At 46.0% G+C, this 12472-nt stretch overlaps 1 protein-coding gene across 3 annotated transcripts in view; it reads left to right on the top strand.

Moving 5' to 3' along the window:
- Positions 1-7946: 7946 nt before the first annotated feature.
- Positions 7947-12472, top strand: part of ZNF541 (zinc finger protein 541) — a 31869-nt gene continuing 27343 nt past the window's right edge. For all 3 annotated transcript variants that reach the window (XM_016155451.2, XM_016155452.2, XM_036231746.1), the window contains exons 1-2: positions 7947-8022; positions 9040-9191. The gene's annotated coding sequence lies outside the window, so the exon portion shown is untranslated. The remainder of the gene's footprint in view (positions 8023-9039; positions 9192-12472) is intronic.

Raw genomic sequence — 12472 nt, 5'->3', positions numbered from 1 at the left:
ACTCCGCTGCCCGCCCCGCCCCACCCCCCCGCCACAGCCTTGATATGCACCTGCACGCTTCGACCTCTCCCTCGCCCCCTAAATTAAAACAGCATCTTCAGTCACCATGGTGACGGATACTGCTGGCTGCCTACCCCAGTTGTCCCTGCCTCGTCTTCCTTAACAGAACCTCGGTTTTGTTTGGGGAGCTATGTGACCAATCCCGGGCCATCGATAGGATGGGTCCGGGCCAATCAGATCCATCCCAGCTTCTTGCCAGTTACTTGCTCTCCCAGACTCCCTTGCGGGTGTAGTTGAATCGGTGACCGCTCCCCAACCCCGCTTTGGCCGAGACTGCTGGGAGGATTTCTGAAAAAAAGTGAATCAGCTATCTACTGCCACAGTAATGCTGTGTAACGAGCAACACCAAACTCCAGTGGAATATAATAATCGGCATTTACAGCTCACGCATCTGGAGTCAGCCGAGGGTGGTCTGGGCATCTCGGCTGACCTTGGTGGGCATGTGAGTACTTGTCTAGTGGTTAGTGGCTGTTAAGAGATGGGAGCTGGCCTTAGGCATCTAGAGTAACTTGACCCTGCTCCATGGGCCTCTCTCTCAGCCTCTAGCAGGCCAACCTGAGAAGGTCTGGGGATGGCAGAGGCCAGGACTCATTAAGCTCAACCCCACAGGCCCATTTCAAGCTTCTGCTGGTGTCATATCTGTTAGTATCCCACTGGCCAAGGCAAGTCCATAGCCAAGTGCAGAGTCAGAGGGGGAGGATACTACAAACTTATAAGGCCAAGGCATGAATCAGGGAAGAGCAGAGAACAGGGCAATTTTTGCACACATGTAAAAACCACCTTTCTTTCTGGACAAAAATACCAAGACTCTTAAGAAGAAAACCTTTTTCTATTCTCCATCCTTCCCACTTGAGGCAGTGGTGCGAATGTGTGATGCTTGGGGCTGCAGCTGGCACCCTGTGACCACAAAGCGACAATAATGAGGATCAAAAACACCAGTACTCTGAGGACAGGAATGAAAACCCCTGAGGATGTAACCAAGCTGCTGAACCAGCCCTGTGCCGGCCGTCTACCCCCAATTACAACAGTACAGATGTGCTTCTGCTCCTAAAGTTTCAAAACAGGCAAAACTAAACAATATTTAGTTTAGAGACAAATATATTGTAGTTATTTTTTTTTTTTTAAGCGAGGAAACGATACATGCAAAGTTCAGCAAAGTTTCTGGCACGTGGTAAGAGACTGAATCGCTGTTGGGCTGTCTGAATCCATCATCCACTTAACCTTTAAGACACAGATTAGGTCTGAAACTTTCTATCCACTCCAGTCCTTGTAAACTTCCTCCTCCTACAGCCTGTGGAAGCTAAGTTTCTTCTCTGGTAGTTAGCCAAATGCTGCTGGTGTTTTTTGAACATTTGGGACTCCGTGATTTCACAACATTAATATCCCATTATGTGCCAGGCCTTGCCTGGTTACTAGAGACACAAAAATAAGTCAGAGTGTTTTACCTCTTCAGCTAGATTTTATGGTCCAATACGAAGTAGATTCTTAATCTACTCATTCAATCAGCAAATATTTACTGAACACCCGTGGTGATTAAAAATATTCCTAGCTGCGTAACCTAGGGAAAGTTATTTAACCTTGCCAAGTCGGTTTCCTCATCGAGAAAATAGGGAAAATAATAATATTCTTGTCTCATCTGGATGTGTAAGTAGTGACTTGATACAAGTAGAGCTCGATAAATGTTTTCTGTTTATATTCTAGATTATATTCGGGTGACCAACAGTCCCGGCTTGCCTGGAATTAAGGAATTTCCAGGGACATGGCGCATTCACAGCTAAAATCAGGAAAGTTCTGCACGAATTGGGATGAGTTGGTCATCCTGATGTCATTGTGTATTTTTCATAATAGTATGAATTATTATTATTATCATTAGTGTAATAAATGATGATGTCTTGCTAGGTGCTCTCGGATGTAGACTGTTGAATGAAGCCAGGCCACACTTTTGAGGAGCATGCAGTTTGGTAGGAGAAGAATTACAAAAATAATCAAAAATAGAATTACCGTGTTTTAGAACGTGTGAAATAGAAAGTTTCCTCTAAATATAAACACACAAGCTAGAAGATAGGGCGCTGTGATTCTCACACAGTGCCCTAGAGTGTTCGGTGCATGGCAGGCAGTCGGAAGGCATCTGCTGAATGACTTGCAATAACAGAGGCACAAAGGAACCAGCCAGAGAAGCCAGTCTGTCTCCTTTTCTCCTCCCTGATCGACACCAGTTACTACTTGTTTATTGAGCCACGGAAGTGGTATCTGCTTCTGCAGCCTTGGTGTTTTCATGGTTAAATGTTAAGAAGCAGAACTTTCTTGTCCGTCCTTCCTTCCGGCTTCCTTCGTCCTGTCGTCCTTCCTTCCTTCCGCTTCCCTCCTCCCCTCCCTACCTTCCCTCTCCCTCACGCAAGAAACGGAAGGAAGGGAAGAAGGCCCTACTCCTGCCTTTTCTTTCTTTCTTTCTTTCTTTCTTTCTTTCTTTCTTTTTTCCTTCTCCCTTTTCTCCTTTATCTCTTTTTTCCCTTTCCTTTCTTTTTTTCTCTTTCCTTCTTTCCTCCCTTCCTTCCCTCCTCTCCTTTTTTTCCCTTCTTTTCTCTCTTTCACTTTCTTTTCTTCTTCCTTTCCTTCCTCTTCCTTCCTTTCCTTTTTCTCTCTCTTTCCCTCCCCCTCCGTCTCCTCTCCTTCCCTTTTTTCTTTCTTCTTCTTCCTTCCTTTCTTTCTCTTTTTCTTTTTCTCTCTTTTCTTTTTGCTTCTCCTTTCTTTTTCCTCCTCTCCCCTCTTTCTCCCTGCTCTTAACCGAGGGGGAAGGGGGGCGGAGGCGGAGGGGGCGGGGGGGGGGAGAGAGGGGAGGAGACGGGAGGCAAGCAGGGAAGCAAGAGGGGGGGGAGAAGGGGAGAAGGGGGCGGAGAAGGAGGACGGAAGGAGGAAGAAGAAGGCAGGCCGGAGAGAAAGCAGATGCTTCTCCGTTACTTTCCTCCCCACAAGGGGGGGCAGGAGGAAGGGGGAGGTAGGCGGGGAAGGGAGAGGAAGCAGGGAGTGCAGGACACTGCTATGGAAAGACAGAAAAACGACACTGCCCCTCACTTTTCTTCTTTCAGTGTCTTTTATCTTCTGTCCTTTCGGTGTTATATATCCCCACCATTTTATTCCTTCCTTCCTTCCTTCCTTCCTTCCTTCCTCCTTTCCTTTCTTCCTTCCTTCTTCTTCTTGGTATCAGGGTTATTCGAGTCCTAATTTCAACCAGAAACATATTCCCAACATCTCTAGATATCGTATTGCAGTATGAGGACAGCCAGTAGTTTGTATCACACAGTCACCTTGCCAATTTATTCATTCTGCTAAGGTGAACATGTACTGAGTCAGTGGGGGGACTGCCACCCTTACCTTAAAAGAGTCTAATGAAGCACCCCAAAACTTTATAGATTATGGTACAAAGAATAGTGATTCTCAAAGTGAGGTCTCCAGGCCAGAAGCAGCCACATCACCTGGGAGCGCTTTAGAAATGCAAATTCTCGGACCCCACATCAACCCCCTGCATCAGTCTTCCTGGTGGTTCTGTTGCAGGCTCGGTTTTGAGAACCACTGTGCTAGAGAAAGGCAAAGGACCTTCCTCTAAAAGGGATGGAGCCATGTCTTTTCGCTTTCGAAAGTTTAAAAATGCTGAGGGTTCTGATTAATTTTTTCATCAAGGTAAAATTCACATAACATAAAGTTAACCATTTAAATGGAAAACTCAATGGTATTTAGCACATTCACAACGTTGTGTAATTATCACTTCCATCTAGTTCCAGAACTTTTTCATCGCCCCAAAAGAAAACCCACACTCATGAATCACTCCGCATTCCCTGACCCCTCTCCGAGCAACCAGCTGCTAATCTGCTTCCTGTCTCTCTAGATTCACCTCTTTTGGAGATTTCATAGAAATGGAGTCACCAATTTGTGTCTGGCTTCCTTCACTCAACACGATGTTTTCGAGGTTATCCATGTCGCAGCGTGAGTCAGGGCTTCATTCCTTTTTATGACAGAGTAATATTTGACTGTGCGGATATGCCCCATTTTGTTTATCCATTCGTCTACTGATGGACCCCTGGGTTGTTTCTACCTGTTGGGTGTTAAGATTTGTGCTGACTAGAGTTTTCTCAGGTGCTTCTATCCAGAAGGGCTGTCTTGATGGGAAATGCCCTTCCACACCCACACCTTACCCACAAGTCTCCACTTAAAAGTAGGGGCAAAAGGCCATTTGCACAGATGCCAGTGTCCCCTCCGACGGGGAGGAGGCTACCACTCTGAGGCCCGTGCTAGTAACCTTCCTCCCTCAGATTTCATCTGGGATTGGTGACACCTGGCCCTCGTGAAACTGTAAACTCTCACACAGGCTCCCATCTGGGCACATGGTGAGTGCTTGGCCAACCAACAGGTGATAATGAATATGAATCCTTCTCTGAGAGTTTCTAGCTTTCGTCGGGCTCCTCACATCTTCTTTTTCATCTCTCCAGCATAAGTTTTGAGCAGAAGACAAACACTCAATATTTCTTGATGTCTACTAAATAAATGTAAGAACTCTTGTCAATTCAAACCTAGAGATTCAGTCCTATCTTGTTAAGGTGACTGAATCCCCCTTGTCCAGGACCTTCTCCTTCCTGAGTCTTGGCCTTGGCCCTCTCATAGAAAAGCTCATCACTGGGTCAGGCAGAAAGCAGGCGTTCAGTGTCGTTTAAGGAAAGAAGGAATGGCTCGTTCTCGAATCATTTCAGTGGTTCAGTCCTTCCTCTCGGAAGTAGATTTTCAATGGCTGAGGTCCTGTCTCCTTATTTTCTGTCCATCTCAGGTGTGACACACAGGGACAGCCTCAATATTTGTTAATGCTTGCTAAGTAATGGAAGGAAAGAATGCTTTTAAAATTATTTCCAAGGTTTTAAATCCTGCCTCCTTAACTGGATCACCATCTCCCCGAGACTAAAGTCCCTCAGGAGGCCTTCAAGGTTTGAGACAAAATAGAAAGAACTACTTCAGTGGTTTCAAAGGCCAAAGTCTTTCTTCCCTAACTAAACTCTTCTCTATAATTAAAAAAAAAAAAACTAAACTAAATATGGAGCAGATATTTTAATAAACCAAATATATATAAGGTATAAAGACTAAGAACAAAATGGCACCCATTGTTCCACCACCCAATTTAAGGGAAAAGAATTCCATTTGCTGTGAAGTTCTCTTGTGGGCACTTCTCTATCTCATTCCCTTCCTTTGCCCCTCAGATGTAACTGTTGTGTTTAGTTTTCCCTTGCTTTTAAAAAAATACTTGGTGTATTTATTTCCCTAAGCTGTATATTGCTAAGTTTGCCTGTTTTGAAGCTTTATAAGTAAATGCAGTTATATCTGTGTTGTAAAAAACTGATTTTCACTGCAGTGAAATTTCTTCCATTGAATAGAGGTACCCCAATTTACCTGGCTTCCTATAGATGGACATTTTTTTTCTTTTTTTCCCCCTAAATCTTTGATTTTGGAATAATTTTAGATTCACGGGAAAGTTGGAAAGATATACACTTCCATATACCCCTCACCCAGTTTTCTCTATCAGGATCATATCATTATCATAGTATATTTGTTGAAACTATGAAATAAATGTTGATACATTACTACTAGCTGAATTCTAGTCTTGGCTGAGATTTCACTAGTTTTCCCACACACGTCCTTATTGTGTTCCGGGATCATCTAATCCAGGGTCTAGGACCCGATCCAGGTTTTTGGGAGGTTTTTGGCCATCACAAACATTGTTGCTTGTGATGATTCCTGTGCGTACCTCCTAGGACATATAAACAGCAGTTTCTCTTGAATAAAATCTTTCCTCTTATTCAAGAAGTCAAATATAGTCTCCAATGTGACTCTCCCAGTTTTACACATTACCACTATTGTATGTGCTCCCCTTGATTCACGTGGTAGAAAATAAAATTTTAATTTGCCAAACTGGTGGAAGTGACATGGTATCTGTGGTTTTAATTTGCATTCCCTTGTTATTGCGGTGAGGCCTCTTTTCATAAGTTTCCTCTTATGTGGAGTGCCTCTCCATATAGTTTACTCTTTTTATTGGGCTGTAGAATAATGTCTGAATGCTAAATTCTTTGTGTTATGTGTTGCAAGTATCTTCCGCCTCTGTCCATAAAGCATTCAGTCTGTCAAAGGGCAGAAAGAACTGAATTTATCTCAGGAGCTTAAAGTCTTTTACCTCTTATCTACCCGGTGGCCAGGACGCTCATTTCCTGCATCAAGGGTAGAGATTACACTGCTGAAACAGAAATCTTTACTTTTTTTTTTACTCACATGGTTCCAGCCACAGTTTTTTTTTTTTTTTTTTGCTGTTTTTCATATGGGCCCCACACCTTCCTTCCTCAGGGCCTCTGCACTTGCTCTTCCCCCAGATATTTTTGTAGGTCTCTTCCTCATTTCCTCCAGGTCTCTAATCAGTGTAACTTCCTGGCTAGAGAGGCCTTTACTGCTCTGTATGAAACAGCACCGTCTAACAGTATCTTCTTCCCTTTATTTTTCACTATCGTGTAACCACATCGTGTTATAAATGTATTTGCCTATTCCCAGTAAGAGATACGCTGCCTAGTCCCAGAGCCACTAGCCACACATAACTATGGGACCCTTGAAATGTGGCTGGTGCGCGTAACGTGTCCTGTGCGTGTAAAACATACACCGGATTTCGAAGAGTCCAAAACACAGAAACATCTCATTAGCATTTTTTTTTATTGATTACATGTTGAAATAAGATTTTAGGTTAAATACAGTACATTATTAAAGTTAATTTCACTTGGGTTTTGCTTTAACTTAAAAAATAAAAAAAAATGGCTATTAGGAAACGTAAAATTATGTGGCTGGCGCTTGGGGCTTGTATTCTAGTTCTACTGGACACCACTGCTCAAGAACGGAAGCTAAGACGCTGCTGTTCTTTCTTAACAGAACAGAAACTCAGTATTTGCTGAACGAAGGGATCCGAAAGTAGAATGCTAACCCTTCTCCTCCCTTCTCCGTTCTGTCTACTCCAGGGATCGATTTAAAAAGTTTTTCATCGACATATAATTTACCCAAAGGCACCCATTTAAAGCATATGATCCAATGACTTTTGGCAAATTCACCCCGTTCCGCAACCATGACTACAACCTACTTTTAGGCTCTTTCCATCAAATCACCCCAATGAGACCCTCCCTCCCGCCGGCTCCCAGTCCATCCCCACTCCCACCCCGCAGCTGACCACTGATCGACTTTCTGCCGCCAGGGATTTCCAGTGTTCGATTTCCAGGGGCTTCGACCCCACGTAAGTTGCTCGGGGATGCAGACTCCCTGTCCAGTGCGCACCCCGGCCCCCGCGCTCCCCGGCGCGCGCGTCGCGCTCGGCGTTGGCCCAGAGACGGGCGCAGAGCCACGTCATGCCCGCCACCGAAGGGCAAGTCACCCGAGCACACGCGCCCCGCCACCCTCCGAGGACGGCTCCGCTCTCATGACCCTCCGCCACTCGGAGCGCCCGGGCGCGGCGTTCTAACGTCGCCCGCCGGGGACAATGGCCTGGACGTGCGAGTCGCAGGCGCTGGCCCCACCCCTCCTCCCGCCCTCAACCGCTCTCCTCCCAAGATGGCGACCAACCGCCTACTTTCCCGCTCGCTGCTGGTCACCTGACCGCGCCCTGTCCCGCCCCTCGCGCGGCCCCGCCCCTCCGCGCGTGCGCGGAGACGCCGAGGCCGCACGGTCCAGAGGCACGCGCTGGGAGCCCGGGCGGCTCGAGGCGCGCGCGCGGTCGCCCTGGGCGGCGCGAGGAGGCCTGCGGCCACGCGCGCGCGCACGCGCCGCGGGGGAGCGCGGCGCTCCGGGGGCGAGCCGGCCTGCGCGTGCGCGGCCTGCCGGCGGGCAGCGCGCGACAAGCGGGAGGCTGCTGGGAGGCCCGCGAGGCGCGAGGCCCGGCGCGCGAGCCCCCGGGAGCGGGTAAAACCCGGTTGCTGCTAACCCTGCCGCCTCCCCTTCCTCCTCACCTTCCCTTTCCCGCCCCTTCCTCGTATTTCAACCCCTCCCCCCTTTTAAAACCGAATTCGTTTATATATTTTTTTTCCGGGGGGGCCGTCTCCCTTTCGAGGGGCGCAGCAGGCACGGCGGGCGTCCTTTGTCCCGTGTCACGCACGCACTTTCTGCACCCCAACAGCTCCGGGACCCGCTGCACCCCCGCAGCCTTTTCCGCCTTGGAGAATATTCTCTTATGGGGCCCCTGGCCCGCTGCACCCCCTTTTCTTTCCTACCCCGCCCCCAGGCCCCAACTGCTCCCTCGCAGCTCCCCAGCTCGCGCCGCGGGCCCTACCCGACCTCCACACTTTCTGCAGCTCAGCCTTGCATTCGCCCTCTGCTTCCAGGCCCTTTTGCTAAAAATCCTCTTTTCTCTTGAATCGTCCCCCCTTCTTTTTAGGCTATTTCAGAAGGAACAAATATCTCTCCTATCTTCCTTGGTTACCCACCTCCCCCTCCTTTTAGGAACTTCCTCTAGCAAAAAAGAAAAAAAAAACATATTTTTTTTGCCCAAGATTTTTCCTCCATTCAGAATCACTTTTTAGCAAAAATTCTTTCTTTCCACCAAGAGTCCCTTTTTGGGACTATCTTTTCACTGATAACAAACCAACTCAGTCTTTCCAATTTCTCATCAAATATTTATTTTTCCAACCCTCTTCCCCAACTCCAACAAAAATCCCTTTTCATCACCAGTACCTCCCTAATTAGGCTTCTCCCAGCAAAACCCTCCAGGGTCCTTCTCCTGTAAAAATAAGGAAAAGAAAGAAAAAAATAACTTTCCCTTAACAACAGAACACCCTTTTTCCATCTAGATTGTCCCCAGTTTAGAATTGCTTCCTTCCTTCTTCCAAAAATTGCCCATCTCCCCCAGTTTCACACTTGTGTCTTTGCTTCTTTGGGGACCCACCATCTGACTGCCTCTTCCTTTCCACCACCTGCTTTCAGGGCTAAAGAAGTTGACTGGGTGTCCTGAACTTAACACCCAGAGTTCCAGGAGGAAATACCCAGTGGTCTGTCACCTGAACGCCCCTCCCCGCGAGGCCTAATTGGGCCCTCCTGTTACTTGGAGATTCACTCACTCACTTGCTCCTCTTCTGGTGAGTTTCCTCCCTTTGCACTTGTCCAAAAACACCTGCTTTGTCAGATGGATTCCGTTCTTTCCTCAGAAGGGTTTCTGATCAACTCCAATAGTCTTCATACCGATGGGGAGACTGTTATCAGTTGCTGCCTTGGGAAGTCACATAAGGAAAAGTGTTATTTATCGGATGTGTTGGCTGGAGGAATGCAGGCATTTATTAGATTGCGGTATGTTTCATTGTTTATTGCAAAACGCTTTTTCCTTCTCTAGCTCAGGGTGGCAACTTAGATACCTACAGGGCAGCTAAAGACCCCGAGTGTGATGAACCAGAAAGCCTGTACCCCATCTGAGTGATGCCAGCCAGTGAAAACGGCTATGTGGACAGTGTTGCGAGAACTCCATTTTTTTCTGAGACCAGAACACCGTCTTTGCGTGAAACCTTTTGATCTTTAAATAACGATGATGAGTTGAATAAGTGTTTAGAGACAGTGTGGGGTCCTTCCAAAGCCTGCCGGCCACCAGTTTGGAATTTGGGGCTTCTTTCTGTGGTAGACCGGCATACACAGAAATACACTCACTTGGGTTCATGCAGGACCTTTTCTCTTTAGATAGCATTTCATAAACTTTTAGGTTTTAAGACCCCATTACCTTTAAAAATCACTGAAGACCTCGGAGGGCTTTCATGCATTCAAAGTATATCTGCTGATATTTGTTGTATTAGAAGTATAAACCAATACACTTTTAAAGTATTTTATTTATTTAAAAATAGTGATAATATGCCCATTATATAGTAATGTAATTGAGATTTTTATTGAGAATATTTCAGAGAACAAAAAGTTTAGTGAGAATAAAAACAAAAATACAATGACAAAAAAAATGCAGTGAGAATAGTGGTGGTATTTGACATTTTTAGAGTCATCTGAATTCTCAGATCTGCTTCTACATTCAGCCTCTTGCAATATGTCTGATAGCCCCCCAGAAGGTTTGCTGACAGTAAAAAAGGCAGATAACACCTGAATATTGCTATGAAAATCTTTTCGACCTTGCGGGTGGCCTGGAAGACTCTTGAGGACCCCAGGCGCCCCCACCTGAGGACCCCACATCCCCTTCACTATGAAAAATGCTCTTCTAGAGTCTAATGCTTATTTGCATTTTCTGCTAGGATCAGCTTTTGGAGTGAGACACTTTGATGTCTCTTTTGCTCTTTTAGTTAATTCCTCGTGTGACTGTTCCCTAGAATGCATAGTCATAGCTTTCTGATCTCCAGGTATTTCTCTGAGCGATCAGAGGAAATGAGCTAAACTTCTAGTTAAAATTATGTATTGATGACGTGGCAGGATGAGGGAGCCTTCAACTTAAGAACGTAGGTGCAGAATTAGGACAGGAGTCCAGTCTCAAGCGTAGAGTCATAGCAGAGTGATGTGCTTAAGTGTGAGGGCTTTGAAGTCAGACTGCCCGGGGTTGAATCTTAACCTTGATTTTGGGCAAGTTACTTAACTTCTCTGGACTTTGTTTACCTCATTAGTAAAATAGGGTTATAGTATGTGCCTCAAAGGGAGTGTTGTGGCAGTTAAATGAGATGATATATCAATGATATGTAAATGATATATAAATGACTACAATAGTACCTGACATCGGTAAAGCATTGGTAAAGTTTTGCTGCTGTCATTGTTATAATGATGATTATGATAGGGGCCAGGCGGGGACATAAGTGAGGACTATGAGAACTAGAGGCCAAAGTCCTCTCTAGAGATGGCAGGTGTCCCTCAGCTCTGTCCTGTCAATAACTATCAGGGAATATCAAATCTAATAATTTTCAAGAGAAGCCAGAAATCCACATATTTAGTTGAAATCTTCCCATTTAAAAAAATAAAAAGTGTTGGCGATTAATACAATTTTAAAAACCACTGCGTAAACCAAACAAAACAGGCCTCTAGTTTGCCATAATGTTTGCGGTGGGAAAATAAAGAAATAATTTGCATAGCTAGGGTAAAAGCCGCATGTGTCCTGTTTTCTAGCTCCCAATGCCCTGATATTGAGACTGATCGCTCTCTCCCTGGTGACACTGGTGCAAAGAGGGACAGGGAAAGGTGGCGCTTAGGGGAAAAAAGGCTGAGAACACCAGGTTGGGGCTTTTTAAAGAGGAGAAGAGGTGGTCCAGTGGAACCCACCACTGGTCAAGGAGAGGGATGCTTGAGCCTTCTTCAACCAGAGTTCTGTGCCAGGCAAGATGCCGTGATAAGTGTAGACACGTAAGGCAAGAGTCACAGCCATCCCAGAGCTTATGTTGTAGTCTAGGGAAAACCGAAGAACCTGAAAGATCATTAGGTTCCGAGACCATCTGAAGTAAGTGTGAAGTGGGTTGTCAGACAGGCGCTTATCAGAGTTCTGAGGTGGGAGAAGTGATCTCAAATTTCGATGTGTCGAGGGGCGTAGTGGAGGGGTGTCTGGCCTGCTCTGAAAGGATTGCATTTGGTAAGGCTGAGCAAAGAGAGGTTAGTCGGTCAAGGTTCCCCTGCACAGATCAGGGTCCTAACCTCGGATGTCTCTGGGGGCCTGGCAAGGCACAGGAACTAGTGAAGTGCATGGGTGGGAAGGAATAGGGAGTGGTGGGGACTGCGGCAAACGAGGGCTCACGCGCTCTCCAAAGGCAGCTGCAGCTTTTCAGGTCCAGCCAGTCATTGCTTTGTAAGAATGTGGACTCAGTGTGGACAGATCCTCAGATTTTTAAATAGATATTGCAAAGCCTTAGTTTAATGAGAACTCCCTAGAGCTGCCACTAGCATTTGTAGCTATGCGATTTTAAATTTAATTAAAATTAAATAAAGAATTCAGTTTCCCAGTCGCACCAAGTGCACTTCTGGGTGCTCATTAGCTACTGTTGCTAGAGGCTGTCCATGGACAGTACAGATTTAGAACGTCTCCGTCTGCACAGAAAGTTCTGGACAGTGACGCTCTGGCCAAAAGAGCTCTGACAGGTTTTTTTTCAACTTGCAAACGAATTGAAAAATGTTTACATTTACCGTAGGCCACATAAAACAGCTTTGTAGAGCAGGTAGATGTATTCAGATTGTTTCCCCTCTTCCCTCCAAACAATCCTTTACCTAATTGTAGGCTTAATGCTGCCATGTAGAACCCAATGGCAGCTGCTTTTTCCAAAAGGTTGTTGCATTTCACAGGAGAAGCCCATTTTCCTGCTCTCTCCAGTCCTGGATAGATGGGCTTTTCTTAAAAGAAAAAAATTAAAATTGTGTTGGATCCCCAGTGTTGACTCAAATCGTTTTGTAGACTATTAAGCGA

This window comes from Rousettus aegyptiacus, unplaced genomic scaffold, assembly GCF_014176215.1.
Source record: "Rousettus aegyptiacus isolate mRouAeg1 unplaced genomic scaffold, mRouAeg1.p scaffold_m13_p_14, whole genome shotgun sequence".
Taxonomy (NCBI): Eukaryota; Metazoa; Chordata; class Mammalia; order Chiroptera; family Pteropodidae; genus Rousettus; species Rousettus aegyptiacus.
The sequence above is the reverse complement of the archived record's forward strand: the minus strand, read 5'-3'. Positions and strand labels throughout refer to the sequence as shown.